General features: G+C 41.6%; 1 protein-coding gene across 5 annotated transcripts in view; it reads left to right on the top strand.

Annotated features, from left to right (window-relative positions):
• Fars2 (phenylalanyl-tRNA synthetase 2, mitochondrial) overlaps positions 1-27782 on the top strand; it is a 456192-nt gene that overhangs the window by 151455 nt on the left and 276955 nt on the right. The window lies entirely within an intron of this gene.

Below are 27782 nucleotides of genomic sequence, written 5' to 3'. Positions count from 1 at the left end.
TTCTCCAAGAATGCCCACAAGACCCGTCTCTGATGCTGGGCTTGTCACTCCTCATTTTGCAAATGTGTCCTATCTTTGGAGATCCCTCTTGTCAGCTCTTGGCAGCTAGATCTGCATCTTAGGATTCTGTACTCATTGGAGGGGTTGGGGAGGGTTTTGTAATTGCCCCAAAGGCATTTATATATATGTGTCACATGAGTGCAGTTTGTCTTCCCAGCTATTCAGGAATAAAGCTAATACATAATCCTGTTTTGTTCTTATTGCATTCAGTTCAGTAGCCGGAATTCAGGAGAGATTTTATAACTACACTACGGCATAAAATAAAACCACATAGGCCCATGTTACTGAGTTGCTCCCCACTGTCAGCAAAGGTATTACCGTCAAGTGAAAGAACCCAGACAGACATGGAGCTAATTAAATTCTAACCAAACTTGAGAAAGCTCTTTGCAACTCTTTCCTAGGGGACCGTTAACTAATAAAAATGACACCATTTAGACTTGGTTTCAGAATTGTGCATTTTAAAAATATGACTATATGAATTTAATTATGAAAGGTTTTTTTTTAGGGCTAGGGATGTAGCTTAGTTAGTCAAGGCTTGCCTAACATGCATAAAGTCCTGGATTTGATCCTCAGCACTACATAAAACTGAACATGGTGATGTAGGTCTCTAATCCCAGTACTCAGGAGGTAGAGGTAGAAGGATCAGAAGTTCAAGGACATCCTCAGCCATGTAGTGAGTTCAAGAGCAACCTGTGATACATGAAAACATCCTCAAACACACGAAAATAAATATGTATTTGTATGTAGATATATGTTGTGGAGTCTGGTTTTTTTAGTGAACGTTGAGAGATTAGTCAGCCGAGCACCAAACAGAGAGGAGCTGATGTGGGTTTTTGTCTGCTCACTGTCCTCTAGCCCTGCCCTCTGCATTTGGCCCTGGAAAAGAGGCATTTGCCTTGTGATCTTAAAATGCAATTTTGGCTTGAGTTGGGTGCAGAGCCCTCTGCTTCAGGGTAGACAAGAGTACATCATTCTTGGTGACTAATACATTTGGACAGACTGTGATTAAGGGCACGGTACCAGTTCATGGTGAAGTGAGACAGGAGACAAGGTGGCATGAGTTTTAACTGTCTCTGTGTAAGAGGTTGAATGCCTGCTCCCTCTTCTTCTTCTTGTTAGTTGGTGAGGCCCGCTTTACCTGGTAGTAAGTCACTAAAATAATGAACTTTGAAAAAGAAAAAGAATTCATTCCCAAGATGCCATATGTGAGGAGGCAGGAGCCCCAATCTCTAATCTGCCTCTGCGAGAATAGGGCTCTAGAGTATTATGGAATAAAGAAGTGGGTGGTTGAGAAGAAGGGAAAGGGGATTAAAGACAGGGTAGGGCAGAGTGAGCTGATCAGTCTGCTGCCCAGGAATTTTGTACTCATGGCTCTTCAAAAGATGCATATTCGGGAAATGTTGGTGTTTGGTTTTTCTGAAGGTGGAGTTTTGAGTCTTTAAATCTAAGGTCACTCATCAGACACCTGTGCAGATCTGAATGAAGGCTTGATATCTTCAACCTGTTTGTAGTAAAGCAAAGCTACTTAAGCAGTTAGCATATCCTAGGGTGTAGATGTAAGTTTTCTCTGGCCCTGCCTGGCCCCATGGTCCCACAGATGCTTATAAAATAATCACTCTGAGGCTTAATATTATTTACAATCTGTATGGCCTATGGCAACCTTCTTGCTAGCTAGCTAGCTCTTATAACTTAACCCGTTTATATTTGTCTTTAAGTTGCTACATGGCTATGGCTTACTGGTACTTTCACATCTTGCTTCTCCTGGTGGTGCTGGTGTCTCCCTCGCCTTTGCCTTTCTTCCTCTCTCTCTCTCTCTCTCTCTCTCTCTCTCTCTCTCTCATTTCCTGCCTGGCTATAGCCTGACTCACCATAGGCCAGAGCAGCTTCTTTATTTACCAATCATAGCAACGCATATTCATAGCGTACAGAAAGACATCCCACAGCACTAGGGCAGTGACCGCATCTCAGCAGTGTTACTGTTAACAAAGCCCATGGTTATACCATGTAGATATGTGACCTCATAATTGATGATGATGATGATGATGATGATGATGATGATGATGATCACAGCGAATGGCAAAGCCAGGGGAGTCCCAGAATCTGTCTAGGTTTCCCTGGCTTTCTTTCTGCAGGGGATCTCTGCACAGAGCCAAAGTCTTCATAGACAACTTTTGAATGTATGGAAGGCTGCCCTAGGGTTGAAGTATGGAAATAGAGCCTGAGGGTAAAAGTCCTGAGTGGCCCTTGGGTCGTTAGAAACTCAGACTGATTGTTAAAGCTCTGATCTGCAACAGCTGAATATATGAGGTACTTTATTCATGTCCTGTGACCCTTGGTTTGCTTGAAGTTGAAGTGGACACAACAATGTCATTTTTAAAGTTCTTTTGTCAAAAGTTGTTGAGGTAATGTGTGAAAAGTGTTTAACAAAAAATCTGACATATAGTAACAATTCAGTAGAGATTAATTTTCCATGTTTTACCATTCAGAATTTTGCTAATGGTCAGAGCCATTTATCAACAGAGGGACTCCATAATAGGAAGTATTACAAAAGCTGCCTTCCATGTCCCAGAGTCTATTTCCTACTCAGCAGAACTTCTTCCTTAATAATCTATAGTTATTTCTGTGTCCAGATTCTCGTTTGAATGGATGATATATATGAGAGAAAAATTAAAGAAAGATAAGAAGGGCAGGAAGCCTCAAAATGTTCTAAGTATGGTAAGTCTAAAGCAGTGGTTCTCAACCTTCCTAATCTGTGACCCTTTAATACAGTTCCTCATGATCCCCAAACACAAAATTATTTTCATTGCTACTTCATGACTATAATTTTGCTACTGTTATGAATTATAATATAAATATCTCATATACAAGGTATTTGATATGTGACCCCTGTAGTGGTTGTGACTCACAGATTGAGAACCCTGGTCTAAAGATGGACTTCAGATGTACCTGTGGCCTTCTGTTTGCCTTACAGGAGATTTGAATGAGTTCTAGCCTTTCTCCCTCAAGTTTCTTCTCAGAGGTCCAGAGCTAAGACATAAAACATGGCTAATTGGATGGTGGTATCAGTTGTTCCTTGGAATCTCTCATTCATGTGTTTTGTGATGTTTCCTCCCACAATAATTGGCTCAGAATATTCATTATTGTCCACCAGTGACACTGCTGATCTGGAAGTTGAGCCTTGCCAGATACCCTTGAAAGGTAATGGCAAAGTAACAAACAAGAATGAAGCAATGTGATGTGTGGTGATGATAGGATGTGCTCAAGTTGTTGCAAAGTTGTATGCATGAAATTTAAGCATTTTACAGAGAGGGAGACTGAAGCAATGGAAGAAGAGTTGATACTATAAAAGCATGTCTGTGTAGGATTTGCTGCTTGAACTTGAAGTTAGGATGACAAACTCCTTCAGTGTTCTTAGACTTGAATGTGTTTTGATAGAAATTTTAAACTGTGTGTTTGGCTGTCCTAACCACAGACATTATTTGCTGAATACAAGTGATTTTATTTTCTGAATATCTGCATCCCGAAGAGATTGGCTGTGTGTACAGCATCTCTGTATTTCACCATGCTGTTTGCCTGCCCCTTCTACATGTTCTTTCTTTCTTGGTCTCTGCTTTCTCTTCCTGATCTCTCTATTCCTCCAACAGTCCTTTCTCTCCTGAGAGAGAACTTTCTGTTTTGTTTTGGTGTTTTTAAGATCAGGTCTCATGTAGCCTATGTGATCCTTACACTTGCAGTATAGTTAAGTCTGACTTTGAATTTCTGCTTCTCCTGCCGCATTTTCTCAGTGCTGAGAAATGTACAAGTGAGAACTACCATGTTCAGCTTAAGAGAAAACTAGAAACAATGCGATACAATACCAGTTTTCGATCTTGTAGAAGATTGGGTGAGTGCCTAGATAACCAAATAGTAAAGGGGCCAATGATGAAGCAGTGATGGTTAGCAGATGTCTGAGCCCTTGATTAAGCAGTTGATTTCAGAACATATGCTTTCTATGCTGTTTGCCACATAAACATGCTAGCAAAGCTCTGAGGTAGATTTTATTGTAATCCCCATTTTCATTTTGTCTAAGACAGGAGAACCTGATCAAATAGCTAGCTTTCTAGGACTTGTGGAACTTGCCTCTCTTTCTGATAGTAGTTAACCATTGTCATGATTGCTTAGTTTTCAACTTGACACAGCTAGTATGGGAAGAGGGATCACAGTTGTGAAAATACGTTCATCAGATTGACCCATAGACAAGTCTGTGGAGACATTTTCTTGATTAATGATTGATATGGGAAGGCCAAGTTCACTGGGGCAATGCCATCTCTGGACTGGTAGTCCTGGGTTGTATAGGAAAACAAACTGAGCAAGCCAAGAGGAACAAGCCAGTAGGTACCATTCCTCCATGGTCCCTGCTTCAGTTCTGGCTTCCAGGTTTCTGCCCCGAGTTCCTGCCCTAACTTCTGGTTATGAAAGACTACAAATTATAAAGTGAAATAAACTTTTTATTTCCAACTTGTTTTTGTCACAGCAATAGAAATTAAACTTAAGAAAGCCATGAGGTGATGCTACCCAAATAGTGAAGCGAAGATTTTTTCAGAGGTCAAAATTGATTTTTAACAACCCATTCTTCCTAACATGAAATAAGAATGGAAACCAATGGAACAGATGGGGCACACGTCTTCACTTGTTTTCTAATTGGTTACTTAAAAGAAGGGCTTTGCTACCTTGTGTGTTATCTGTGATACAATACATACTCTTTTTTAAACATAATCTTTCTATTGATTCTTTTGGGAATTTTACATCATGCATCCCAATTTCACTCATTTCCCAGTCCTTCCATGTCTGCCCTCCACCCTTGTATCCTCCCCCATAAAAGAACCCCCCCCCAAAAAAAACCCAAAATAAATCAACAAACAAAAACAACCCACTTTGCTCCTCCATCTTGCCTCCCTCTCCATTACATAGTCCTTGGTCAAAGTGACCTTGGGAGCTGTGGTGTGTCACCCAGTATATGCTTTTGCCTGATCTACTTTAATTGCAAATGTTCATTGCCATAAGTTGTTTGTTGGTTAATGGCCTCTGTCTTCTAGTACACCGTCAATACTGGACCCTCACAAAACTCTGCTTGGATAGATATCCTTGCTGTTGTCCCAAGTATTGGAGATCTGTGGCTTTAGTTGAGCAGTGGTTCCTTCATGCATTCCAGCATGCCATAGATAGGTAGATGTTGGGGTGGGCCAACTCAAAACCCTGGATGTAGGCCTGGGTGGTAGCTGAGTTGGTCAGCTGGGGCCCCTGCTGGGACTGCCCCCCCTCAGGTGCGGGGTGGGACCATCTCTCCTATGAGGGGCGAGGCCAATTCTCCCAAGGCCAGTTCATCATGGCCCTAGGACATCAACATGGCTTTAGGTGGCAGTCCAGACCACTGGCATCTGCATGGCTTTAGGTGGTAACAAGGGCCAGGTACGTCAACACAGACCCCAGCTGCGGTAGGGCCGTGGACCCAAACATGGCCCTCAGTGGCAACACAGGTCCAGATATCACATGGCCTCAGGTGGTGGTGCAGGCCTCTCACATCAGACTGTTCTCAGCACTGTCACATCTTCAGTTCCACCTCTCTCCACAGCACATGAACTGCTCTGCTTGCTTCTCTTTCTCTCCCGTTTCTCCACCAGACACTTGCTCATTATATTGACTCCCCGCCTGCGTTGCCTGGTGGCAGCAGGTGGTCCTCTGGCCACTGTCTCTGATGGCAGGTAGGCCTACAGTGCCTATTCTTAAAGCATGAGATGAGCTTGCTAATTTACATGAGCACTGGAGTTGGCCTTGCTGTATATACATGTTTTTATGTCTACAGCATGTTTTTTCCAAATGGTTCATAGAATGTACCTTTTCTCTTCTTCCTTCTGCTCTATATATTCACTGTGACTTTCAAGCTCCTAGACTTAGTAATTGTGATGTGAGTTTTTTCAGTTCTCCTGATGATTTGGCTAACTACCTCACACTCCCTGCTTTGAGGACAATATTGAGTCATGTCCCCATGCTATACAGTTTCCCACTGGGATGACTTAGGTTGCTTCTGTCTATTCGTATGGGGTACGGGATACAAACATCTGAAGCCATCACCAAGGGATGATGGCTGGATAAGATTGTGCCAGTAAGGAATTTATCATTCATTGACCCTTTTGAGGTTCCTAAGATTATACGTAGACCAAGACAGAGAGAAAAGGTCTGTGGTGGAAAATAGCTTAAAACACTGTATCTGTGTCTCTGATGGCTAATCATGGTTGTCAACTTGACCACATCTGGAATTGACTAAAACTTGAGCAGTTAGATACACCTGTGAGAGATTTCCTTGACTGGATCATTTGAGGTGGGATGGCCCACCCTAAATCTGGATTATTTGAGGCCAGAAGACCCACCCTAAATCTGGGCCACATCTACTTGTGGCAGTCCACACCAAAGGACATGGAAAAAGGAAGCTTTGTATTTTTCCCTGCTTGCCCTCTCTCTCACTGGCAAGTTTAACTATCCCATTGCTGAGTTATCCCTTCACTGAGATTAGAGCCCACTTCTAGATTCCAGCGTAGTCTGAAGACCAGCTGAGACATCCAACCTAGTGGGCTGAACAACTACCAGGTTCTTGGTCTTTCTATCAGGAGATAGTGACTGTTGGACTGGCCAGATCATAGACTGTAAGCCACTCTAATATTCATTCTACTAGCTGCATTCCTTTAGGGAACTCTGACATGCAATTCCCTTGCCTCCTTATTGAATTGCAAAATGGATTCTTGGAAAACCTTTGTAAATCTATTCATTATCAGTTTCTAGTGTTAAACAATTATTGTTTGCCTGTTTTGTATAAAAATTTCCTTGCAGTCTTTCTAAGGCTAAAAGAGAACAGAGTCAGTATTGTCCCTTTGAGACTATTATAATACACAGACATAAAAATGATAACAGTATCATGTGGTGTTTTTAGCAGAGGAATGAATAGTAGGCACAGTGAAAGGGAAGATTCCTCTTAAGCTTAGAAAAGATTATCAGGAAAGACTCAGGATGGAACATTCATGCTAGCCATGATAGAGGTTGGAAATGTGTCTCAGGATAAGTTAGGTTCCTGTTTTCCAGGAGTTGTCTTTGTCATCACTGCTGCTTCCCAGTTGGTCTTCGTATTGTGGTTTACCAGTGTTAATGTGAGGCTTTTTCTTGTCTCTCCCTCTTTGATAGCTCATCTCTGCAGTCTCTACTTGGTTTAGTGTTAGTGATTTAAGTTAATCACCTTTTAAAGGGCATCAGCCTTGATATAGCTTTGGCTTGTTAGGTACACTAGACATGATATTTAATAGTTAGCATTTCAAAAAATGCTAGACAGGGTTTTAGACCAGGAGGTTACAAACATAATAAAACATACATTTTCCTTGTAAAAACTTACAACATAGTAGTTTGGATGCATAATATCTCCCAAAGCTCATGTATTCAATGATTGGTCCCCAGGTTGGTGCTATTGGATGTGGGGTACATTGGAAGCCCCAGGTTGGTGCTATTGGATGTGGGGTACATTGGAAGGAAGTTAGGTCACTAGGGGCATTCCCTTAAAGGGGATTTAGGCTCCTTCCTGTTTCTGACCTTTATGATGTGAGTAGCATATTCTGCTACATGTTCTTATGGTGTGCTACTCTACCCTAGTCTAAAACACCAAAACACTGAGCCAACCAACCATGAACTGATACCTCCCAAACTGTGAGTACCTCCATGCTTTGAAAATGCTATACTTGGGATAAATTGAATATTCCTCTAATTTTGGTGTAGATGATGTCATAACCACAGTCAAGATAAACAATGTTTTCATCATTAAAATGTTTGCTCTTGACCTTTTTGTGATCTGCCCCACTGCCAACCTTGTCTTGTAACCACTGATAGCTTCTGCCACTTTAGTCTTCCTTTTCTAGTATGTTCTGTAAATACTGTCATGTGGTCATTATGTATTCTTTATATATGACTTCTTTCACTTACCATATAGCAGTTTTGAGTTTTCCCTCTGTTAAGGTATCAGTCACTGCTGTATCAGTTCCTTGACTTTCATTTTGAATAGTATCCCGTTGTGTAGATGCACTTCAATTTGCTTACCCATTCATTTTTTTGATGGGTTTTTGGATTGCTTCCAGTTTCAGGCAAGTATGAAGCTGCTATAAATATTTGTGTAAAAACCTTTGTGTGGTGGACATAGTTCTGTTTTTGACAAGAAATCCATGATAGAATGTTCTGTAAGTGTCAGTAACATCCAAGTAACTGTCTAGTGTTGTTCACCTTTTCATTGCCTGCTGATGTTTCCTCTCTTAGTATTCTCTTAGTGTTGAGAAAAAAAAGTCTTCTACTGTGATTGTGGCATTCTCTTCTGTGTCCTTTAATACTGTTAATTTTTCCTTATGTTTTTTGGAACTGTTATTAGGTGCAAATATTTCTGTATCTGGCGTGTTTTGCAGAGGAGTTGTTCCTTTTATCCTTGTGAGATCTACATTTTCATCTGTGATATTTCTTTCTTGAAGCCTATTTATATTAAAATAGTGTATATTTCTCCTCCTTAATTTTTTATTGTTATATTTACATTTGTTATTCCTGGCTCTATTGAAAACCTCATAATTCAATGTATATTTAATTCTTTCTAGCCTTTTTCCCTTGGTGTGGAAATTTTCCCTTGGCATTTCTTACAGCCTGTGTTTGCTGGTGATAAATTCCTTAGACTTGCTTTATCTGAGCACACCTTTTTTCTTTATCATGAAGAATATTTTTATTGAATATAGAAGTATAGCTTGGTGGCTTTTTCCTTTGTCTTAGCAATTGTTCTCTTAAACATGTTGTATTGTGCCCATGGTTATATGAAAAAACATAATAATTTCAATTACCTACTAATTGTTTGTCTATCTCTACAGTGTTTTCTGTTATTTTTTAAAGCTACTTTTCAGATTTTTACTTTTGCTTTCTTGATTTTCAGAAATGTGATTTTCATATTTTTTAGATACTGTTTTCTTTGAATTTACTTAACTACTCTTTTTTTCCTCTTTGTTCCCCCATAGAGATCCTTTTTTAAAAAATTAAATTATTGTGTTTTTATATGTGTGAGTGTTTTGCTTGTATGTGTATCAGTTCATCAGTTGCTTGCCTGTTGTCTGCAGAGGCCAGAAGAGGGTGTCAGATTCCCTGGAACTGTAATGAAAGATGGTCTTGAGCTATCATGTATGTTGGTGCTGGGAATCAAGTCTGGGTGAACTGTTAGTGCTCTTAACCTCCTCTCCTCTCCTCTCTCCTCCCCTCCCCTCCCCTCTCCTCTCCTCCCCTCCCCTCCCCTCCCCTCCCCTCTCTTCCCCTCCCCTCCCCTCTCCTCCCCTCCCCTCTCCTCCCCTCTCCTCCCCTCCCCTCCCCTCCCCTCCCCCCTCCCTCTCCTCTCTCCCTTCCCCTCCTTTCTCCCCTCCTTTCTCCTCCTCTCCCTCTTCTCCCTTCCCCTTCCCTATCCCCTTCTCTCCTCTTCCCTCTTTCTTTTCTCGTCTGCCTTTCAGATCTGGTGAACCCTATGGAATAACCTCATGTTCACTGGGTGTATCCTCTAGTATCTCAGTTTTGCTGCCCTGGTCATCACATAACTTTTTCCATAACATTTTTTTCCTTTGTAATTGACATTTGCTTGTGTTTCACAGTTTCCATTTTCTGCTGAGAGTACCTGTATTTTCATTCTTATCAAATGAATTGTTCTTAGAGCAAAATTACCACAGTCCCTTTAAAGAACCTACTTGATTATTTCAACACCTGGGCCATCTTGAGACTTGATGTCTGTCGGGAATGGATCATGCCTTCCTTCTTTATACTGGTTGTGTGTTGTGTGATGGCACTGTGAAGGGGATTTGTGTACCTTCTTGTCTGCTTATAATCCTCTGATGATGGTTGGGATTTTAATAAGTGAAGAACCTTGGGTGTACTTCTGTGCACAGTGGTTCATGTCTCAGTGTCTTTGCTGTGCTGATCTGAGTACTTTGGAGATGAGTCGGAAACCTGGCAGAGAGGCTCACATTCCAGTTGCTGGACAGGTTTGAGCGTGTGCTGCTCAGGCTTTTGACTGACACTTGAGATGAGGGTTTTCTACAGATACAGACTTAGAGCATCTGCTTCCAGACCCTCCGTGAGGGATAGTCTCTGTCCAGCTCACGCTAACCCTCAACTCTGCGTACAGACACAGGTCTCTTGAATGTGCATTGCCTGGGATGCCTGTGGCTCTACAACTAGGAATCACCTTTAAGGCAAAAATAGCACAAGTCAAAATAAAGAAATAAATAAAGAAAGAAAGAAAGAACGACCAACTAAGAAATGCTTGCTGTGGATCATATTGTCAGGTTTTGACCATTCTTCATAATTTTCCCCTGGCTCCCTTCTCAGAATCCTCCACTGGCTGTTTTGTTTCCATGCCCAGGGCCTTTGTTTTTAGTCTGAGGGAGAGGTACATGAAGTGACCTGTAGGTGAGATCGTGCGATCATGCCGATGCTCCAGGTGAGAGGACAGTTACGTGATACAAGTATGTGAGTCCTATGGAAACATGTATTGGTACCACTTGCATATTTAATCTGTGGATGTTATTAGTCAAGATTCAGGCTGGTGTACTTCTGAGGCACAGTAAGCGAAGGCTGTCTGTGCTCAGTCTGACTGCCATCCCTTCCTTTCACCTCCCTCAGACTCCTCAGGCTCTGAGTCTCAGCCTTCTTGATGCCCTCCCACAAAACCCAGAGGTATGTGTCGGTCCTGTGTGCACTCATTTGTCGCTGTGGTTTCAGACGGCCTTTTTAGAGAGGTCTGTGCAGATATGGATATAGTGTTTCTCCCTTTTTGAAACAGGTAATAAGCTTTTCTCATATAAAAGCATTCTGCAGTAACTGAGAAAATAAAGTATAAAAAGAGATTGAAAGTTAATTCATGGTCACCTAAACCAGTTGTCAAAATCTTAAGCACATATATAAGTGTAATTATCACATGACTCTATATGGAATCACATTTCATAAAAGTAGAATCCCTGAATATTAACCTATTTTGTTCAGAGTAAACATGGCATGAACTTTGTTAATAATCACATGGCATTATGGACATTTCTTTCTGGCCTCTTCCTTATCGGTGGGCTGTTGAGAGTAAACAAAGCTCACTGTGGTTCTTGTTGCCTGATTCGTGTTATGGCTGAGCTCATTCTTATGTGCTCTTTTGACATTTGTAGTTTGTCTCTTTATTTTCAACTGGGGTTTATCTTCCCATTTCTTTTTCTAAACTTATTGGTAGGCTTTTTACATTTATATCAGATATTATTCACTTGTTATTTTTATGTATTATAATGTCACAAGTTTGTGACTTTTCTCCCTTTTTAGTTCTAGTTCATAAAAGTAATATATATATATATATATACACATACTATATATATGTATATATATGAAATACATATAGTTCTTTATATCTCAGTCATTAAAAAAAATTCCTTCTACAGGAAATGTGAGTGGGTGGAAGTCGACAAGCTCTGTGCAGATCACCCCTCTGCTTGTCATGCTTAGCCCTGGTAGCTTTATGTCTCTCATGTTATTGTTGTATCATTCGTATTCTCAACACTGGGATTCTAAATATTTAATCCTCTCTGGTATCCACCTCTTGTCTCATAGTGTTCTGTCAGATTTGGTCCCACCTTCTGTGACAGTTTCTCTTGGCTGGGAAGGTATGTTTTAGGGTTCTCTTGCTTGATTAGGAAATGTAGCTTCGAGCTTGCCTGAGGTTTCCATTATGCCTTTTACAGGGAATTGGATATGTTTCCTAGGAGAGTGTTTAGTTCTCCCTAATCCTGCTTCTAATCCTGTCCCCCTCCAGTGTTTCTCTTGCTAGTGTAAAAGGAAGGCCCCACCTCTGCCTTCATACTGGGGCCTGCCTTTGCTCCCGGGTTTTTTTTTTTGCAGCAGTTCTGCTGTGTACTGCATGCCCAGTGTTGGCAGCTGAGTTACTGCACATTGTATGCTTGGGAAATGGAGTGAAGAACCAACTCATCTAGGATTCTTTTTTTTTTTTTTTTTTTTTTTGGTTTTTCGAGACAGGGTTTCTCTGTGTAGCTTTGCGCCTTTCCTGGAACTCACTTGGTAGTCCAGGCTGGCCTCGAACTCACAGAGATCCGCCTGGCTCTGCCTCCCGAGTGCTGGGATTAAAGGCGTGTGCCACCACCGCCCGGCTAGGATTCTTATTTTCATCTCCTAAAGTTTTGTGTATTTGGTGACTGTATAAAGTAATTACCTCTCAGTTCCCAACTCCTTTCCCATCCATGTGATCACACCGATGAGGTTGACTGTGAAGTACCAAGTAAGAAGTCTGTAAATTGGCCAGCTAGAGTGCTCCAAGCTGTATTTCATTCCATCTACTCTTTCCTTTGTCTATTCATGTTGCCTTAGGGCTTTGAAGCATTTTCTGCTGTGGGAGGAGCATATTTCTCTGTCTTCCTGATTTGATGCTTGCCCACTTGACTGATTTGACCAATGGGATATTAGCAGATGTGGTAGGAAGACAGGCTAATGTTTTGCTACTGCTGTAATAAGGGAATATTCCCTGTGCAGCTGGCTGTTTTTATAACAGTGAAAGGCTCATAGAGTTTTTTTAGTCCAGCTGCCAAGCCTAAAGCCCTGCCCTGCAGATGCCTGGTGGTTGTTACATGCCCTGAGACTTTGTACTGATTTGTTGTCCAGTGCCATTGCTGAGTCACAAAAACGTACATGGTGGTTGTATTGTGTGTTCATTTTCAGCCGACCGAGGTCTTGAGATTGTCTTCTCCAATTTCATTTCACAGAAAGTCCAGGAAACCTCATTCATTTTTTTTCAGGCATTTCTTCCTTACTTTCTTCTGTAGTTTAGTGTGAAAGATAGTTGAAAAGAGTGGGAATTTTTCTACTTTGTTTCCACTGTACAGCAGCCACTGAAATATTGTCTCACTATGAGGTATAGTTGTGGATTCTGTGAGCCAGGCAGGAGTTAGCAGTGCAGTTTATCTGGAGAGTTGCCCACTCAGACAATTTTTACTTGCTGCTAATGTGGAGGATTGTGCTAGGTTTGGGGTAAGTATTCCTCAGAGACTACTATACTAGGACCAGGGTACAATTAGGAGATGGTGGGATTTTTAAGAGGTGGACCCTAGGGGGGTTTTCTGGTCACTGTGGGCATGCCCTTGAAGAGGATATTGGGCCCCAGCAATGTTCTTTGACAAGTGACCCCACCAGGAGATAATGCCTCGCCACAGGCCCAAGAGACAGCATGGCCAACCAAACATGAGTTCAAGCTGCCAAAAGAAATTTTTCTAATATGATTACATCAAGTATTTTGTGACAGTGATAAAACGTTGAATAACACAGTGTGTTTCTGGTATATTAAATTTCAGACATTGAATTTAACCAGTCACAGACAGAAGACTCAGAAACCTTTAGAATAGTTGCTTCATGAGGGCAGGTTAAGTTTTTGCTTTTGATTACTGTTATGTTCTGAGTTCTAGGTCAGTGCTTAGCACATCGTTAGTACCGGTACACAAATCCAGAATATATGCCAGGGTACACAGGGGAGCCACTCACCCCCATGGTAATCGGTAGGGTCTCCCCCTCCCCAGGTTCATAGAAGCAGAACAGTGGGAAGAAAAGGGACCTGTATTTTCAAGTGTGCCCTTGGCTTGTTCTTCCCTTAGCTGCTGTGTGTGGTCCTGGCTAATGAAGATGGTTAGTGAGAGCACATGGACCTTGGTATCAGGAACCTGGCTGCTCTCTCTGGGCTGCAGGTCTTGGACGAGTCATGTGAGTCTCAGTTTCTTCACTGAAAAATAAGTAGCCTAAATTTCCTTTAGAACTCCAGTTCTAGAGTGTGGCTTTCTAAACAACCCAGAGGTTTTAAATGTCAACTGGGCCTCACATTCTGTTCTTTGTTATCATGGGGAAAATTGTAGACCAGAAATGCTTTGTTATGTATGGTTGGTGAAGGAGGCTTCTTTTTCCCATTAAGGAAATTCTCAGAGATAAAACAAAGTAGAAAAACTAGAATGCTCGTATAATTGAATTGTATGTAAAGTATTTATGGAGCCCTTGCTTTACAGGATCTTAGCAGTCTGCAGGCGGGTGTGATGTGCTCCCAGTGGCTAAATTTTATTTTCTCCCCTGCAAAAAGGCAATTTTAGAGGTTTAGGAATTATTTATGGTACTGTGTGGGTAAACAGAATCTACTAAGATATTTTCTTGTGTCTTTTTTTAAGATTCATTTCGGTAATTTAGGCTAGAAGCAACAACATCATGAAATGGCCATGTTATGCTTAGGAGAGGGTATGAAGTATTGTCATCAGGCATAATTTTTGCTATGTTTTAAAATTATGATTTTTAATTGACATTTTAGGATTTGGATATTATTAGGTGTTTCTACGCATATACATGCAAAGTTTATTAGTTCTTAGTGTGGGAAATGATGAGTTGAAAACACTGTGCTGTAGTACATCTATAGGTCATCTGAATTAGGTTGCCCTAAGTGAAAGATGAGTACGCAGCTATTCCTAAGCTTACTGGCCCAGGGGATCTATCACATTTCTCCCATCTACAACCCCGTCCCCCCCACCCCCCCAAAAAAATAAACAACCCTTTCATGGGAGGCATCCTAAGATGGAGAGTTAAAGAATGCTCTTCTGTTGGCTGCTGAGGTTGACATTAAAGTAAGGGGAAGATAGAAATTCATTTTGGGAAAGGAGTGATGAACCATGAGATACTCTTAAAATTTTACCTCTAAGTGTGTCCTTAGTGTAACAAGTGTCTGATGTCAACACATGCAGTTCAGAATACCTCTTTGGTAGGTTGGATGTGGTACCTGTGGAAGTACAATGTTTAAGCTTTAAAAGGTATTAAGGAAAAGCTCTCAAAGTGTGTTATGTGTATTTGAAACCTCTGTCTGTTAGGACCCCTTCTCTGTTACCTTCTATTCCTCCAGCTTTCTAGTGAGCTTCTGTGTGGCAGGCTCTGTGCTAGGTGCTGGGCATAGGGAGAGGGAAGTATCTGCCTTTGAGGTATAGACAGTCTAGGAATGAGAATGATGAGGAAGCCATTGTGTCCACGGTTCTGTAGGAATCGTTGAGAAAGAAAGTGGTTCCTGGAAAGGTTGTACAAAGTCCTCTTTTGTTGGATTCCAGGCTTTAGCTGAGCAGCAAGGTTGAGTACCTGGTGATGTAGGTCTGGTGCACAGATCTTTTCTCTATGAAGAGTATTATAAGGAGTGGAAGTCAGTTGTACATATTCTGGGGTGACAGATGCGTAGGACTTGCTAGGATATACCCACAGGCGTGGGAGGTAAGTCAAGGAGGGCAGCGTCTAAACAGGATCAGTTCTTCATTTTTTTTTTTAAAGAAAAATTTTACTTATTGCATGTGCATGGGTGTTTTGCCTGTATAAATGTCTGAATATCTGCACACTGCATGCAATCATGGTGCCCATGGGGTTAGAAGAGGGCATTGAATCCTCTGAGACTGGCGTTAGAGATGGTTGTGAGCTACTGTGTGGGTGCTCACTTAACCACTGAGCCATCTCTCCAGCCCTAGGATCAGTGTTTGGAGGGCTTGGCATGTAAAACAAAGTCTATACATCTCATTCTACTGGTAGTAGCCATCCATTGAGAGAACATAAGTAGAGAGACAGTGTGAGGAGATTGATGTTGGGAGTCTGACCTTGATATGGTGTGAGTATAACAACCTATTCAAAGGGTATAAGACCAAGTGGAAAGTCTAGAAATATACATGATAGGACAGGGGTGAAAGTGATAATGGGCAGACAGGAAAACTAAGTGGCAGTGTCTTATAGGAGACAGTGCAATTGTCAACAGTCTGGGCATGATAATAAATTATAGATTGAAGGATAATTTAGTTCCAGTTGTGACTTTCCCAAGAACTGTGAACACATAGGGTCTTTGGGCAGTGTTCTCCTCTAGAACCACGTAAGTTCCACATCTCTTCTTCCTCATTCTGTTTCATAAGTCACCCAAATGTACAAACAAGCACAGTGTCTTTGTCTTTGCTGAGGCGTTGTTTTTAGATGGAGGCGTCATTGGAGGAGACCAATTCCCGCCCAAACTTCCTAAAGCAGCATGGGATTTACTTCCCATAGAGAGTTCTCCTGAATCGCACTGGCTGTGACCTACACAAGACCTGAGTGTACCCTGATTGAAGCACATATTGTCCACTTGGCTCCTTTCTCTTCCACACCATCATTCTGGCTCTCCTTGGACACCCTGTCTGTTGTATGTCTGCCTCCTGGAAGGTTGCTGGTGGGTGGGTAATCTGCACTAGCTGAGTAGCACACATGATCCAAGGTGATCTGAACATGTCTGTGTGCAGCTCCATTTCTTTGAGTACTGGACTTTTTAATTACATAATTAAATTAAAACCAATCTAGCTTGCTCTGTGGCCAATTGCCTGAGTTAAGCACTGCCGAGGCTGTGCACCGGGCTCCTTGTTAGTAGCACTTACAATCTTCAGCAGTACCTTGGTGTTATGTGGCACAGATGGTGGAGAGCGGTTCCATGTGTTTTGGCAATGTCTTCAGTCATTGTCTCTGCAGATGCTGTGGTTTTCCTCATTGTTGTGTTGTCCTCATCTTCCTTTTGGGGAGGATTTGGGAAAGATTTGGCTGCAAAGGTAGTGACTTAAGTGTTCTGATCTGATGGCGGGTGCTATAAGAACTTCAGGGCTTCTTAGGCTAATGATCTGATGGCGGGTGCTATAAGAACTTCAGGGCTTCTTAGGCTATCACTCACCTCTGTGTATGCACATCTAGTTTGCTTTCATTCTGAGCTTTTTTGTGTATTTCCTAGACGAGTTTGTATTAATTTACATATAAAAGTCCTATATTTTCGTCTCATTTTTTTTCTTGCCACTTCAGGTATACGGAAATAAATGAAAAAGTCATCAAATGTTGACTTCCAAGGCTTTATTACCTCAGACAGCTTCATTATGTTTGTAGAAATCTAGTGTGCTTTGAAGGAATTAATCTAGCCTTGCTTGCAATCTGTATATGTTTACATAGAATGAACAAATATTGCATTATGTTTCATGAAAATTCAATTATTCCTGTCTCCAGGAAACATGTTCTACTTAGTATTTAATTCTCAAGTAAGTCAGTATGATGGTTCTTGAATTGTCATAAGAATTTGGGATTTGGAGCACATTGCTAGCTTTTTATAATTCGTAGAGAAATGGCTAGTTGCAGTTTCGTTGGGCATCCTAATCTGCATCTGAGGTTATAGGGACATTAGTTTCAATAACATTAGGCTGATATAAAATCTTCCTAGATTTTTCTTTAGACTGATAGATAGTTAAGGATGATACTTGCATGGCTAATGTTTTATTTTGGAATCTACTATGTTTATATATGCTTCATTTTTTAAATTGTTCTGTGGACAAAGCATAGTGGTGTTTGAAAATAGAAGTAGTCAGTGAGGGCCTTGGCTGTCTTATCTAATTGGTTAGACCTTACTTAACCAACAAGGATTAGTTTAAATGCTGCTTTTCTTTTAAAACATTTGCAGCATTCTGTACTTGACCCTAACACCTGATCTCCTGCTGTGTATTTTTATTGCAATGAAGTAATTATTTTGTAGACATTCCTGTCATGTCATGTGACACTTCCATATCTTTTTTATATGATGGCTATTTTGAATTTTTCTTCTACAAAGCTCCAACCTCTATGGAGGTAGGAACCTTACTTAATTCATAATTAGTAGTTGTGACAGTAAAATGCATTGAAAAAAATAGGATTAGGTGTTGAGGTGCAGAGCCTGGGTGGGTGGGGTGTTGTCACACACCGGTTGATGGAATAGTGAGTTTCGCTATGGACACAGGTTACTTGGAGTCCTTGTAAGGAAAGAGCTAGGTGTGGTGCTGGAGCAGGGGTTGAGAATGCCCTGGGAAGGGTGATGGCTTTGCAGCTGGTGGCATAGAATCCATGCTTCAAGATTGGGCATGGGCCACTCTTGGAGGTTGGTTTTTTTTTTTTTTTTGACAGAAAATGTGGCAAAATAGGATGGTCTGCTAGGCCCTTCCTCCCCAGTTTCTACCCATTTTACTTTGCTTAACACACTTTCTTTTCTGTATTTTGAGATATGCTCTCAGTGTATGCTTCAGGGTGACCTCGAATTTGCTCTGTTGTCCTGGTTGATCTGGGTGTTGGGATCATCCTGATTGGCCTTTGTAGCTTAGGTTTACCACCATGGACCACCACACTGGGCTCTCCCCTCTCTCTCTTACCTGTAGGTGCACTGTCATGCCCCCCGCCACCCATTCTTCCCCCAGCTCACAGCACTTCTGTGGTTCATCACATCCCAGCAGGACCCTAGGAATTCCCTAGTGTTTGCTTGTCAAACTGTGCTGGTTTGTTTATTGTTTTGCTTTTTCACTATTCACAAAACATTTAAGAGAAGAGATCAGGCTTCTTTATTTCCTTGTCATCAAGTCTTCACACGTGCCTAACCTTTAGTAGAGTCTCAGTAGATATTTATTGAGTGAGTGGATGGATAGATGCATTTGTGGACTGAAAGACAGATTGTACAGAGCAGAGCTGGGAGATGGATATTGGTCAGGAGCATCCACAGTAGCCTAGGAGAGAAAAGATGAGAGCTTGAAATACAGCCATGGCAATGGAAACTCAAAGGAGGAAATATATTCTGGAGAGCTTGGGAAGTAGATCTGGTGGAACACAGGCAGTGAACAGATGTTGTGAAGGGCTGCGGGAGTTGAGCAGTGGGAAACAGAACCTCTGAAGCTGTTTGATCATGGCATTCTCTGGGTGCTTTCTTGGGGGGCCATAGAAGGCCACCCCTTATATTATGATTGGAAATCATCTTAATTGTGGATTAACTGCCTTGGTGTGTGAAACAACTACCAAAGACTGCACTACAGAGTAAATTGTGGGACTCTAAGGAATTCTTTGCTTAAATGTTATTTACAGGTTTCTTTAAACACAATTTTATACATAAAGGCTATGAGGCAGTGACATCTATTAATATAGATATATCTGGATGAAATGAGAAGCAGGAGATAAAGGAGAAATAAGAATAGGAAAATAATGAAGCTATTACAAGTTTGCAACAAAGAGACACATTTCTCTGTATTGCTACAGAGAGGCATATATTTGCCTCAGCTCCCCATAGTAAAGGGAAGGGGGGAAACAATTCATTAGTACTATCTATAGTGTTTTCAAGATGAAAACTCTTTCAGGGAAGATAGCATTCTTGACACAGAAAGCTGAGGGAAATTTTTTCCTTCTCTGTGAGACAGAACATCTTATAATACAAGTGATGTGATGTTCAGAGCATTCTTCCTAACACTCCCCACACTTCTTACTAGAGTGGTAGGATTTGATTTTCTCTGTGTGACACATGATGGAATTAATTGTGAACTATCTCTACAGCCCACATTTGCAATTCTTTGTTACTTGTCTGTTACCTATGTCAGTCAGTTCTTGGTGAGTATTGTATGTGGCAGGTTGCTAGGTGCCTCAGGGAACCAAGTGGGTAAACCTTTCCAGAGGTGCCCAACAGCTCTAGTGGCCATCCCAGGCATAACCAAATGGAAGGTAGAATTGAGTAATACTCACACACACACACACACACACACACACACACACACACTTGTATATCTTATTACTTATATGTTATTACTTTATGTATCTTATTATTCATACAGGAAGCTTCAGAATTCTTCTGCTCACATACTTAGATTTAGGTTGTGTTAGTCCCATTTAGAATGAATGCATCTACCATCCATTCCTTGGAATTGCGGACACGATTTTCTGTTGTCATTCCTAAATACTAAGCTATCAACTAATCCTCACATCCTGATTAACCTTGCTTCATTTCCAGCTGTTTGTACAAACATAAAGGATTGTTTTTCAGGAGATGATCTCATAATGGTACGTGATGTTTGCCTTCTCATTGCTCACAGGCCCTTGTCAATGCCCTTGTCAGTGCCCTAGAGTCTGTGGTGCTCTGGCCCTTACTGCCATGTAGCCTCACAAGCCCAACATCCTCCTTGGCATGTGGCATTCCCACTGCACAGCCTTTTTGTTTCACCTTCTTTGCCAGCATGGCTTGTGTCAGTCAGGACCCTGTGGGTCACCACCATACTGCCCCTCTATCCTCTGTATAAGCATCAACATTGAGTGACAGTTGTGATCATGTCTCTACTAGTGTCTCTGATTCTAGCCTCCCTTTCCCAACACTGTAGTGCCATAGGGGCAAGGGTCACGTTGGTTGGTTTGTCTCCTCTGATCCCCTCCCCCTCCAGCGGTGCCCATAGTGTGTGCTGCAGGTGCAGGTGTTGCGTTGCTGTTTATCAACAGTGTCACCATTGCCAAGAGGTTCCTGTCCTTTCCCGTCGTCATTCAGAACTGTCTTGGGGACTGCTTATTTGTTACTTGTTCTTTACCCTGCAGATGGCTACCAAGCAGCTTTTTGATTTTTAAATCTTTGCAGAAGATTCCAAAAGCTACTCCAAAGATGACACAAACCTCTATTTATTGCCTTTCAAAATATATACACTTTTAGTGCCAAGGGAGAATTTTTGAAGCTTGGGTATGTGTTAGTCTCTAGGGAGCCAGCAGGGAAGGCCAGACTGTGAGTGTTAGTCGAGGAATGTCTGATGTGGTTTACTGAACAATTTCAAAGCAGAGTAATGGAGGCAATCTCAGGAATTCTAAGCAGCAGCATTGTAAAACAGAGAGTGCAAGGCTTTCATTTTGTTGACCCAAAATCAGGTGGTTTCACCCATCCTCCATATTTATTTTTATTACCTTAATACTCCATGTAGTGCCGCCTCTAACCATTTTTAGAATAAAATTGTTTGGAGTTCTGTAAACTCCTCCTTTCCAATTTCATTGCTCTTAATTATAGGGCATTGAAAGTACAAGGGACTGAGTATGGATCGAAGAAGGAGCATTCTGTGTAGGATCAGGAGTTGTGGACCCAGTTAAACCCACTAACACCTCCACAGCTGCACTGTGACCTTAGAGGGAACTTTTGACAACTCCATGTCCAGTTCCTTAGTTACAAAAGGAAACAATTCGCGGTGATATTTAGGATTGCTGTGTTCTCAGATAACAATTGCCTCCATGCATCAGGCCTTGTTCAGTCATTTAATGAGTACTGTTTAAACACCTACTGTATGCTAAGTACTCTCCTAGGTCCTTGAGATACATTAGAATGCAAACAAGTGAATTTTCTTGTCTCCTGTCTTGTATTCTTGGAGCATTTGGAAGGCTTAATGATATTTAATCAACGCCAGTTTATTAAATATTTTGTGAATGAAGTAGTGTGGCTCGAGAAGCTGTTGAGCGAAGAAATGGGTAAGCAGCATTGAAAAGTGGATAGTGAGTATGCTCCTCTCCTGGGCAAATTTGGTACTGAAGGGTTAGTGGGTCAGTGAAGGGTCACCGGGAGGGCAGGATGGACTCCTCCCTGTCTCTGTCCCTGTTTTCAGAGAGGGAGTTAGGGGCAGTTTCTCTGCTTGGTCTAGTAAGAGTCTTGTATTAGACAGCTTTCAACTGCAACAAAATGCTCATGAAGATTGCTGTCTTCCAGACAAAGTTCTCCAGGAAGGCTCTGAGTCACCCTCCTCTCTTTCCTCTACACGTGTTCACAAGAGTGGGTAGACTCGCCACTCAGTTTTCCCCAGCATACAAGAGGCATGTTCTCCATCTCCAAGCCATTGTGCCATGTTGTCACCCTAGAGACTGCAGTGTCATGTCTGCCTACCAACAGCCCCACAGTTAGGGGTGTGGGTCTTGGGCAGTAGTGCCACCAAAGCCTCTGGATGTTTGACCCCTGAGATCAGAGGTCGTTTCCCACCCTAAGCCTCCCTAGCCCCCTGTGCTGTCCACACATGACTTAGTTTCCTTGATCAAATCTTGGATACCTAAAAGGTCCTGCTCCCAAATGGCTAAAATTGTTAAATGGACTCTTTCTATAATTTCCTGTGATATTGACTATACTTTACCTCTGATTTGATTGAGCATTTTAAAAACTTCATATGTAAGCATGTAGTTCCTAGATTCCATGAATATTTAATGTTCTAAAATAAAAAGACTTGGAATTCTTGTAATGTTGAATTTGAGGGGTGGATTTAAGGATATGGTTCTCATTTTGTGGTTCTTTTGGGGTTTGTGGGGACTGAGGCTAAGAAAAATAAAGAATATATAGATAGGCTGATGCCTTGGCCAAAACTAAACATTGGCGAGTATAGTTGAGAGAACAAAATTTGGTAGTTTAGGAACATTATAATCCTTAAAAGCTCCCACATCTCTCCCTCCTATGGAACCATTTTCACGTGTCCATGCACACCCAGTGTAAGGATTGTCAAGTGTCCATGCAACCCCGTGTAAGGATTGTCACGTGTCCATGCACACCCTGTGTAAGGATTGTCAAGTGTCCACGCACACCCCGTGTAAGGATTGTCATGTGTCCATGCACACCCTGTGTAAGGATTGTCATGTGTCCATGCACACCCAGTGTAAGGATTGTGCTTTGCTTGGTGGAAGCCTCCTCAGGTTGGCAGCTTTGCCTGGCATCTGTAGGGACTGTGACTGAGGGGAGAGAAGGAGTCTTAGGTTGAGTAACTCTGGCTTGGCTTCTGTGTGGCTGCCCTAGTTCCTCTGCCCATCCCATCATGTCCTCTGATTAGCTCCAGGGCACAGCTTGTATGTCTGCTCCTGTGGCCAAATCCCATTTGCTCTCATATTCTTGGCTCTAGTCAGCCTGCCTCTGCCTTCTGCTCCTTAGATCTGTCTAGGTTTGATGCTCTGTAATTATTTAGAATGTGGCCTGCAAAGCTTGGAAATGGATCCTCAACTTGGTGGGAAAAAGGTTTGGGCAGGAACTGGTCGTGCTGTAGTTAGAATACTGGAGGCTTTGTTGGGGCCAAGGACGCTGGGAACCTGTGTGGGAGGAAGCTGGTCTTCTGCTCAGGGCTGAGTGATGCTGTAGGCCAAGAAGAGGCATGTTCTCTGGCTCCTTGGCCAGCCAGATCCAGGGCTTCTCTAACTGCACATTAATTCATAAATGGAAAGAACAAGAGGTGATCAGCTCCTCCCATGGTTGCTAATGATATTGAATAATTAAGAACTTAAAACCAGAACTCTGTTTTCCACCTAGCAATCAGACCATGAGTCTTCAGTTACATAACTTCTAGTACACATGGATTCTGCTGAGGCTCCACTCCCATCCAGACGCCTGCTAAGGGCAACCTTTTATTGCTTATTTTCTCTCCTCAGTCTGTCTGTGGCTTCTGATTCCTGGGAATGGCGGGGAGTAAAGGATTATTTATTTCCCTTGATATTTTTCATTTCATGAATCAACATGGGCAGATTTATAGTGTTCACAAAACATGCTGGTAGCTATTTGATTGTGGGGAGAATGAAATTTTGCTCAGGCAAGTGCAAATTTATCTGTTGTGATGCGAAAGGCCAGTCCTGTGTAAATGGTGTGATTCTGTCCTGAAGATAAATTTTAATGCAGATGGAGGTGGGAGTTTTTATTTTCCTTTGTTCTTACAGAAACATTAGCCTTATTCTTTTAGATTGCTTTAAAGATTAATGCACAAAACGTGTTTTGAGTTGACTCTATGGGGTCTGTTACTATAATGTCATCACCTGTGTTGTTTAACAGAACTGTGACATTGGACCATGGGGACAGAATGGAGGGAATCAGGATTCTCTAGAGTACAGTCGTAGATCTGAGCCCTAGACCTACACTACTTACTATAGTAAGCAAATTTGTTCCCTGTATTTCTGGAAGTGTTGACTCTTGGATATCTCATGAATAAATTTGAATTCAGCTGAAAATGTTTTTTTTTTAAACAACTGTTTTAAATATGAGGCATTTGTTAGTGATCACTTTAAAATTATTTTCGATGCTTTGTTTATCTGTGAAAACCACTGTATGATTTTTCTAGTTGAGATTCCTCTTTCCTACTACATGATCATGTTCCTTTTGCACCTGATCTTCCCCAGTCATAGTTTTTGAGCCTCTCTCCCATCAGTCTGCTTCTTTCCTGGCTGGCAGTAGCTGGGCCACCATTACAGACAAGAATGGGATGTGCCTAGCTGCATTCTGCCTGCGTTGATGTACCTAAGAGAGGAAGAACAGCTGGACTCTGAGCACTGTGGTCTTGGCCTTAGAATGATTCAGAGGGTTCGTGTCTCTGCTTTAATAGACTTTCTCCTTTTGTTACAGTTTATTCAGGCTGGTGTACAGAGTCAGACACTTCTGTGAGATTTAGCATAATCCTCCCTCTACAGTCCTTTGATGCCTTCCCATTTCCTAGAGCAGTGGTTCTCAATCTTCCTAATGCTCTGATGCTTTAATACAGTTCCTCATGTTGTGGTGACTCCCAGCCATAAAATTATTTCATTGCTATTTCATAACTGTAATTTTGCTACTGTTATGAATCATAATGTATACATCTGTTTTCCACTGGTCTTAGGCGACCTCTGTGAAAGGGTCATTCACGTGTCATGACCCACAGGTTGTAACCACTGTGCTTGGTGCTTCCAGCTTCCATTCTTCCAGAGACTTTTTGTAATCTGCCACTCTAATCAACCCACACCACTACCTCTTGGTTTCTTTTCATTTTAAGTATTCTCTTAAGACCGTGCAATATGAATGTAACTGATACTTAGCTCTTTCTTCACACTAAAACACCTTAAAAGTCCCTTTCATTCCACTGGCTTGCTGTAGCTGTAGGCTAAATGGGGATACACCTGTATTTAAACTGAATACTCTCCATAGGTAAAACTGTGATTGCCTCTTCTCTTCTCTGCAGCTTTTTAGCCTTTTTTGTTTGTTTATTTTCTTATTCTGTGAGTTTTTCACCCATTCAGAAGCATGCCCTTCAGTCTGCATCCCCCCCCTACCCCCCCCCCCCCCCCCCATTCTGGCTATTTGATGTCCTGGAGATATCTTCGATATCTCCCCAAGCATCCTGAGAACCTGCTCGTGCCTGGGCGGGTTCATCTCCACATCTGACTCTCAACTGCCATCTTGGTGTCTCTCTTTTGCCATATGGTGTACTTTTTGTTGCTCTCTTGTGAGGATATACTGTTTCCTGTGACTGTCTTTATAGCTTATTTTCTTTGCAGTGTTTCAGATGGAGAAGACAAAAGGCAGTAAGCTTAAGTCCAAGGTGTCCTGGATTAACTGGGAGCTACAGAGCTGCCAGCCACCAAAGGTATTGCTTCTTATAGCTCACTATGCTGGAGGAAATCATGAGGTCGCCCTGTGACTGCTCTTCTTAAGAAGATTCTGCTATAGGCACAGTGGCGGTTTTTAACGTGCAGATATCCATGCTCTTGGTGATGAGAGGGGGCAGCCTCCCTAGAGAAGCAACCCCCCCCCCCCATTGTGCCATGCTGACCAGTAGGGAAAGCAAAAGCTGCACTAGGATGGCTTCCACTCCTGTTTCCTGCCTTGTTCAGTGTCCTTAACTGGAGGGAACTAAGTCACTCAATGAACCTGGACATTGGGAAGTTCTGTAGTTTAGAAGGACAGAGAGGAATGGGAATGAGTAGTAAGTGCCATACTACCCCAGACATCATACCTGGTCTGTCTGACTTTCGGACTCTGTCACTTCTCATCTCCCCATCCCCTGAGTGCGCGCGCATGTATATATGTGTGTGTGTGTGTGTGTGTGTGTGTGTGTGTGTGTGTGTGTGTGTGTGTGTGTGTGTTTACTCTTTTGTCTTGATAGTTCTTATCCCCATGCTGTTCTGAGAGAGGATATATGGTACAAATTTCTTGGATCCTTGCATGTTTGAAAGACATTTATTCTGTCTGTATATAGCTTTTGTTGTGAAAATCTGCCTTCTTTAGAACTCTTGTAGAGATTCCATTGTTACGTTTTTGAATTCTGAAAACTTTAATTTCTGGTAATTTATTTGTTACTACCCCCTACAGGAATATTGGAGAATAATTTTAGGTATAAAACTTTCCCACTATGGACTGGAGAGATGGCTCAGCACTTAAAAAGACTGGCTGTTCTTTCAAAGGACCCAAGTACAATTCCCAGCATCCACTCAGTAGCTCACAATCAGCTATAACTCCAGTCTAGGAGTCCTGACACCCTCTTCTGACTTTTGTGGGCACTAAGCATACATGTAGTACATAGACATACATGTAGGTCAAACACCTGTACATGTATGTCAGTATACACTTAAAGATTCTTTATTAAATTTTTGGAGTTTTGTTTGTGGTCATCATTGCAATCCAGTTTCAGAACATTTTATCATCCCAAAAAGTGACCTCTTGGCCATTTGTAGTCAGCCATTATTACTCTTTTCCCCACATGCCCCGCCCTAGGCAAAAACTGATCTACTCTTTGTAACTGTGTGTCTGTTACAGTCTGTCTTTTCTATACATAGTATGTAAATGGGACCATGTCTATGACATTTTTTCACTTAGTGCAGTTTTAGCACTAAGTTGAGGTTGTGGTCCACCCTCTTACCATATCTCAGTCATTCTTTCTTTCATATCACTGGATAATATGTGCATATTTTATTTTCTTTTATATTTATTCCCAAGAGATGGGCATTTAGGCTGTTTTAAGTTTAGGTCTTTTATGAATGATTCTGCTGTGAACAGTCATGGCTGGATTTTTTAGGGCCATACGATTTTAGCTCTTTAGTAATTCTTTAGAGAAAATTATTTGGTTGCTTAGTAAGCTTATGCTTGGTTTTTTAAAGAAACTGCAAAAATATTTCAGAAGTAACAAAAACACCTGGATTCCCACCTGCAAGATGTGAGCACTTTAGTGCCTTTCTCTGTTTCTTTACCAGCATTTGATGTCGGCTGACTTCTTACTATTAGCCATTCAGCGGGCCTTTGGCAAACTCAGGTAGTAGTAACTTACGTTCTCATCAAGAGGACTTCAAGCATCTTCTCACATCTTCTTTAGCCACTTATATAGCTTCTCAGGTGAAATGTCTGTTCAACTACTGTGTTCATTTTCATTGGGTTATTTGTCCTGATATTTAATTATTTATATATTCTTTTTGTAAGATCCCAGAAATAGTTATTTCTTGTATTTAGGCATAAGATGATTTTGATGTAAATTTTGTGACTGGCATAAGAGAAGACTCTGAACTATCTTTGTGGATGCCCTTTGTACAGTGCTACTTGTTGAAATGATAGTTTTCCCCCACTGGATTGCTTTGAGGTTTTTGGGGAAAACCCACACCAAGCATATACAGTTTCAGTCCTGATTATACAGCTTTATAGCTTGGTACAAATATGGTAATATAAGTTCTCAGAATTTGTTGTTCATTTTAAATTATTTTGGCAGTTTGAAACTGTTTTGTTTCAGTATAGATCATAGAATCAGCTTGCCAGTTTTAGAAAAAGGAAAACAAAAACAAAAACAAAAGGCCAAGCTTGCCAGTTATTGAGTGTAGGTAATGTTAAAGACATTTTCATCTTAGTAATATTGAGTTCACATTACAGTGTGTATGTATGGCTCTCAGGTTGGTAAATGTTCTCTTAACAAGAGCGCTGGTAAATGTTTTCTTCCGTGAGCCACACAGCCCTGTCACAGTAACCCAGCTCTGCAGCTGGAGCAGCGTGGAGAACAGGTGGGGCTGTTTCCAGGAACACTTTGTCTGCTAAATCTGAACATTGACTTGATCAGCTTTCA

Source organism: Peromyscus californicus, unplaced genomic scaffold, assembly GCF_007827085.1.
Source record: "Peromyscus californicus insignis strain IS unplaced genomic scaffold, ASM782708v3 Scaffold_8__1_contigs__length_139910024, whole genome shotgun sequence".
NCBI classification, from domain to species: domain Eukaryota; kingdom Metazoa; phylum Chordata; class Mammalia; order Rodentia; family Cricetidae; genus Peromyscus; species Peromyscus californicus.
Note: the sequence above shows the minus strand (reverse complement) of the source record. Positions and strands in the feature narration are given on the sequence as shown.